Genomic DNA, 6,603 nt, shown 5'->3' with positions numbered 1-6,603 from the left:
CATAGACCTACTGTAGGACCCATACCTTCACCTAACAATAACATAGACCTCCTGTAGGACCCATAACTTCACCTAACAACAACAGACCTACTGTAGAACCCATAACTTCACCTAACAATAACATAGACCTACTGTTGGACCCATAACTTCACCTAACAATACCATAGACCTACTGTAGGACCCATAACTTCACCTAACAACAAATATAGGAAAATAGCTCTGTGTGTTCTACAATAGCCTAGGAACAGTTCTCTACACATTATGAGCTAAGTATCTCTGTGTCCAAACAGACTAACGAGACCCTACAGTAAATCAAACAGACAATAACATTATAAACACCAATTTGTTAGCGATGTTGGATCCAACGTGGAGCACGGCATAACTGTCTTTACCAGAGTAATGAATGAAGAAGCACTTTGGTTGTTGTTGCATGTGGTGATGTTTGTCATGTGACTGTCTTTCAGAAAATGATTTCCTGGATCAGCTGATGATAGTTAAACATGTGACTAACTAAACTGCTACAGTATTAAGAATTATGTGTAATTATTGAAGAACGGCGTTAATGACAGTATCCATTTGGGTGTTGTCAATAAAGTTAAGGTGACTAGGTTAGAACCATTGGATTTTGCAAACTCTGAAATTATTTAGAATTTCTGCGCCCATGAAAACTGTTTTCCCAGCGTAATATAAGGAGACACTAAATGTTACGTAGGTAGAGTGCATTTCAGAGATCTGAATACCAAAAACTGTCCTAACAGGACAATAACCTAAACCACAACGCCAAATCTACACTGGAGGAGCTTACCAAGATGACATTGAATGTTCCTGAGTGGCCTAGTTACAGTTTGGACTTAAATCGTCTTGAAAGTCTATGGAAAGACTTGAAAATGGCTTAATAGCAATGATCAACAACCAACTTGACAGAACAGGAAGGATTTTAAAAAGAATAATGAATATTCACATGAAGATCAGTCTCCTATTGGATGACATCACAACTTCCCATCAAGCCAACTCCTTGAAGGCCTTACTATGACATCACTCACTCCTTCTAGTTTGCAGTTGTCTAAAAAAACACTATTTTGCTCAAAACATTTATTTGTTTCCCTTTAGTGTGTTTATACTTTACTGTATTTATATATCACTTTTCAACTGGAAAAGTTTAAAAATAATCACTGGAGGAAGTCATGAACAATTCAGACAGTACAAAAACGTATTCAAGTGTAGAATGCCCTTTAAAAAAACACACATTAGTTCAACAACTGCAGAGTTTGTGCCCCTGTTAATAGTACTCACTGTATTTACTGGTGTTAATCAGATCAATGNGTGTGTGTGTGTTGGGTGTGGTTTGTGTGTGTGTGTGTGTGTGTGTGTGTGTGTGTGTGTGTGTGTGTGTGTGTGTGTGTGTGTGTGTGTGTGTGTGTGTGTGTGTGTGTGTTGTGTGTGTGTGTGTGTGTGTGTGTGTGTGTGCTAGGGCGTGAGCATCAGAGCAGGTGGTCAGTCCAGTTCAAGTGTTCAGCAGTCTGATGGCTTGTAGATAGAAAACTGTCTCTGAGCCTGTTGGTATCAGACCTCATGCTCTGATACAGTCTGATGGCTTGTAGATAGAAACTGTCTCTGAGCCTTTGGTATCAGACCTCATGCCCTGATACAGTCTGCCAGACGGTAAGGGAGTGAACAGCTCGTGACTGGGGTGTGGGTCCTGTTGATGATGCTGCGGACCTTCCTCAGGCACCACATTTTGAGTAGATGTCCTGGATGGGTGGGAGCACGGTCCTGTCCGGATGTGTCCAGTGAGCTTGGCATGCCTGGCCTTGATGTGGGACATGCCCAGTCTTTGAAGCACTTCATGATGACCAAGGGTGATTGGTGAAGTGGTTTTTCTTGAACACTGGGACAGGGACAGTAAGAAACGTAATTTTTCGTTTCCGTTGCACAATGTTTAAAATGTTTTGCTTTGCACTGTTGTCACTAATGAACCGGGCCCTCCTCTCTAATGTGTAGAGAAGTGTTCTACCATTCAACAACAAGATACTAGCAACCAAAAGACAATGTATGATTAGCATGGTTGATGTTCGGAATAGGACTTACTTATTACCCGGTTTTCTCAAGATGGCGTAGCCAGTTCGGACGTGTGTTTGTCTTGTCTTGTTCCCGTTGTAAATTAGTTCTTCGTATTTTTCGCTTATAATTCGTATATATTTTAATTTCACTTTCATCTAGGAACTGAATATACATTCCTTACATTTCCGCCTCACCCAATGTGGTCGGAACCTTGCTATTTTTTTATACTTTAGAACCGTAACCCCAATCAGAAGCTTAGCCAGATAACTAGCTACTAGCTAGTAGTCAGTAGCCACTTGCTGCGGTCTCACCTTAACTCGGGACACACAAGCTTCAGCTCGGGCCAATACCTGCCAGTCTGCAAGCGCGATATCAAACCCAGAGATAATGGACTGCTTTTTCTCTACCACATCACCGGATTCCTGACGCAAGCTCTGACAATTACAACACGTAATCATCACAGCATAGCTAGCTGGCAAGCCGAGTGGCTATACGGGCTAACCACCTCTGTCCCGAACAAGCACCAGTTAGCCTTGAGCTAGCTCGAGCTTTAGGCCCATCTGCCGGCTAGCCGAAGGAGGATCTTACCAGCGAATTCTTGGGCTACAATACCTCTTTTTGCCATTGACTGCCTTTATTTGCCGACACAGACCTGCCAATCATCACAACTTGGTCTAAATCAGCTACAAGCTAATTTAGCCTTTTTTTTTTTGCCCTGCTAGTGCTTTTACCTTTCTGCAAGGACACCCAGCCTGTTATTAGCCTGGATTTACTCACCCAATTTACCAGCATGGACTGTCTCTCGACAAACAACGCCGGTCGCTGCCGTTAATCCCTGACCACTACTTCTGATCCTCAACAGCTAGCTTGCAGCTAGCCGCAGTGCGCCCACTGCCACGAAGCTAGCACCAGTTAGCAAACACAATTCTTACAATTCACAACCTCTCTTTCGCCATTGGCTTGGATCTCTGGATTTTCTCTGCGACACGACCACGTCTTGAGCAGACCCCCTCCGTCTGAGCAGACCACCCCCCGGGCTTACTAAACTTTAAAGCCGCGTGTAGTTTAGTGGAGGCCTCCTCCCTGCTTCCATCTACGGCTGCCCCCCTGGACACTATGATTCACTTTGGCTACATAGCTGATGCATGCTTGACTGTCCATTATTCACCGGTACTCCAATTTCTGTTTATTTGTGTTTTATCTGTTCGTCGTGCTTTAATCAGGATCTGTTGTGTAGTTAATCCGACCCTCTGTTCCTAGTCGTCGCCATTTTTTTACCTTGTTTGTGCTGTTGCTTAGTACTAAGCACCCTGTTATTGCTGCTGTTTATTCTTACCTGTTGTTTGCTAGCTCTCCCAATCCAGACCTGCCAATCACTTTATGCCTTATTGTAATGTCTCTTTCTTCAATATCTCAATATGCCTTGCAACTGTTGTTAGGCTTAGTTTTTCTTCTCATTGTTTTTGTTTTGCAATGGACCTGTAGTTTCACTGTCCGTACCTCTGATACCCCTTTGTCCCACCCCCAACACATGCGGTGTACCTTCACCCATTTGAGACCAGGCATGTCCAGAGATACACCTCTCTTATCATTACCCAGTGCCTGGGCTTGCCTCCGCTGTAACGCCGCGCCCCTCCATACCCCTGTCTGCAACATTATGCGCCAACTATTCTACCACGCCATAAATCTGCTCCTTTATTTCTTTGTCCCCAACGCTCTAGCTGACCAGTTTTTGATTAGCCTTTAGCCGCACCCTCATCCTTACTACTCCTGTCCTCGGTGATGTGGGGTAAACCCAGGCCCTGATTGTTCCCCAGTCACCCTCATTTGTTGACTTCTGTGATCGAAAAAGCCTTGGCCTCATGCATGTCAACATCAGAATGCCTCCTCCCTTAAGTTTTGCTTACTCACGCCTTTAGCACACTCTGCCATCTGATGTCCTTGCCCGTTCCGAATCCTGGCTTAGGCAAGGGCCACCAAAAATTCTGAGATTTCCATTACCCAACTATAACACTTTCCGTCGAAGATAGCAACTTTGCCAAACGTGAGGAGTTGCAATTCTACTGCAGGATAAGCCTGCAAAGTTCTTGTCATACTTTCCAGGTCTTTATGCCCAAAACAGTTCGAACTTTTCTAATTTTAAAAATTAATCACTCCAGAAATAAGTCTCTCACTGTTGCCGCCTGCGCTACCGACCCCCCTTCAGCTCCCAGCTGTGCCCTGGACACCAATCTGGTGAAATTGATCGCTTCCCCATCTAGCTTTTCAGAGTTTGTTCTGTTAGGTGACCTAAAACTGGATATGCTTAACACCCCGGCGTCCTACAATCCAAGCTTGCATGCCCTCAATCTCACACAAATTTCATCAAGGAACCCACCAGGCTACAAACCCTAAACCGTAAAACATGGGCACCAAAGACATTATCCTGACCAAACCTGCCTCCAAATACACCTCTCGCTGTCTTCATCAAGATCTCAAGCGATCACTGCCTCCATTCGCCTGTATCTCGCCACGGGTCCGCGGTCAAACGACCACCCTCATCACTGTCAAACGCTCCCGTAGTTGAACATAGATTCAGCTCGCGGCCATTGAGGCTAGACATCGTTTTCTAGAGTTCGCACACACACACACACACACACACACACACACACAGAGGTAACTATTGGACTATACATTGTGCCTTCCTGTATTATACTGATGCTAAAATGTTTATTCTATTCTACTGATACATTTTACTTTATGTTCGTATTCTTATATTTTATTATTTATTTTTGTCATTGCATTGTCGAGAAGAAACCTGAAAGTAAGCATTTCGTTGGATGATGGTCCAACCATGCCTATCCCGTACATACAACTAAATAAAACTTTTAAACAAACTGTAACTTAAAAGTCTCTTATGGGACAAGTTCAGAGAGTACCTCCCCGTTTTGGCCCTGTAGAGCTCTAAAAGGAGAAAAAAAAAGATCATTTAAGCTCAATGATCAAGTCACCCACTGAGTGTGTTACTATACCGACAGTCCCTTCACAATGTATTCACACCTRTTGACTTGTTCTCTTTAWTTCTTCTGTTACAACCTGAATTTAAAATGGATTAAATTACGAWTTTTTTTTGTCACTGGCCTKCACACAATACCCTATAACGTCAAAATGGAGCTATGTTTTAGTWAATTTTTACAAATTAATTACAAATGAAAAGCWGAAATGTCTTGAGTCAATTAGTATTCAACCCCTTTTTAAAGGCAAGCTTAAATAAGTTTAGGTTTAAAAATGTGCTGAACAAGTCACATAATAGGTTGCATTGACTCACTCTGTTTYCAATAATAGTGTTTAAGTAGATTTTCTATTGACCTTCTCCTCTCTGTACCCCACACATACAATTATCTGTAAAGTCCCTGAGTCGAGCAGGGAATTTCAAACACAGATTCAACCACAAAGACCAGGGAGGTTTTCCAATGCCTCTCAAATAAGGGTATCTATTGGTAGATGGGTAAAAATAAAAAGAGCAGACATTGAATATCCCTTTGAGCATGTGAAAGTTATTCATTACACTTTAGATGGTGTATATATAGACACAGTCACTACATACTGTAAATACAGGCTGTACTGCCCTATGGAAATCAAATCAAATCAAAGTTTATTTGTCACGTGTGCCGAATACAACAGGTGTAGTAGACCTTACAGTGAAATGCTTACTTACAGGCTCTAACCAATAGTGCAAAAAAAAAAGGATGAGGTGAACAATAGGTAGGTAGAGAAATAAAAACAACAGTAAAAAGACTAAATAAAACGATTGAACTCCCGATCACGGCCAGTTATGATACAGCCCAGGATCAAACCAGTATCTGTAGTGACGCCTCTAGCACTGCAATGCAGCGTCAATCGGGAGCCCATAAAGCTCCCTGATCACCCACGACTGCATGGCATTGCACGACACCAACTCCATCATCAAGTTTGCTTCCTAACTCAGTTGCTGGAGAGGAAGGAAACTGCTCAGGGATTTCTCAATGAGGCCAGCGGTGACTTTAAAACAGTTTAAGAGGTTAATGGTTGTGTTAGGAGAACGTACAGTATCAACWACACTGTAGTTAATCCACAGTACTAWCCTAATAGACAGTGAAAAGAAGGAAGCCTGTACAGAATATTAATACTCGAAAAACATGCATCCTGTTTGCAACWAGGCAGTAACATGTAGCAAAGCAATTCACTTTTTGCCCTTAATACAAAGTGTTATGTTTGGGACAAATCCAGTACAACACATTACTGAGTACCACTCTCCATATTTTCAAGCATAGTGGTGGCTGCATCATGTTATGGGTATGATTGTAATCGTTAAGGGAGTTTTTCAGGATACACCAATAAACCTAATGGAGCTAAGCACAGGCAACATCCTAGAGGACAATCTGGTTCAGGCTTTCCACCCAACACTTGGAGATGATTTCACCTTTCAGCAGGACAATAACCTAAAACACAAGGCCAAATGTATACTGAAGTTGCTTACCAAGAAGACAGGGAATCACCCAGAGTGGCCAAGTTACAGTTTTA

General features: G+C 42.6%; 1 pseudogene; it reads right to left on the bottom strand.

Moving 5' to 3' along the window:
• LOC139022771 (zinc finger protein 180-like) overlaps positions 1–1,825 on the bottom strand; it is a 6,951-nt pseudogene extending 5,126 nt beyond the window's left edge.
• Between the last annotated feature and the right edge of the window lie 4,778 nt (positions 1,826–6,603).

The sequence above is a fragment of the Salvelinus sp. IW2-2015 genome, linkage group LG22 (assembly GCF_002910315.2).
Source record: "Salvelinus sp. IW2-2015 linkage group LG22, ASM291031v2, whole genome shotgun sequence".
Classification (NCBI taxonomy): domain Eukaryota; kingdom Metazoa; phylum Chordata; class Actinopteri; order Salmoniformes; family Salmonidae; genus Salvelinus; species Salvelinus sp. IW2-2015.
This window is presented reverse-complemented; position numbering and strand designations above follow the sequence as displayed.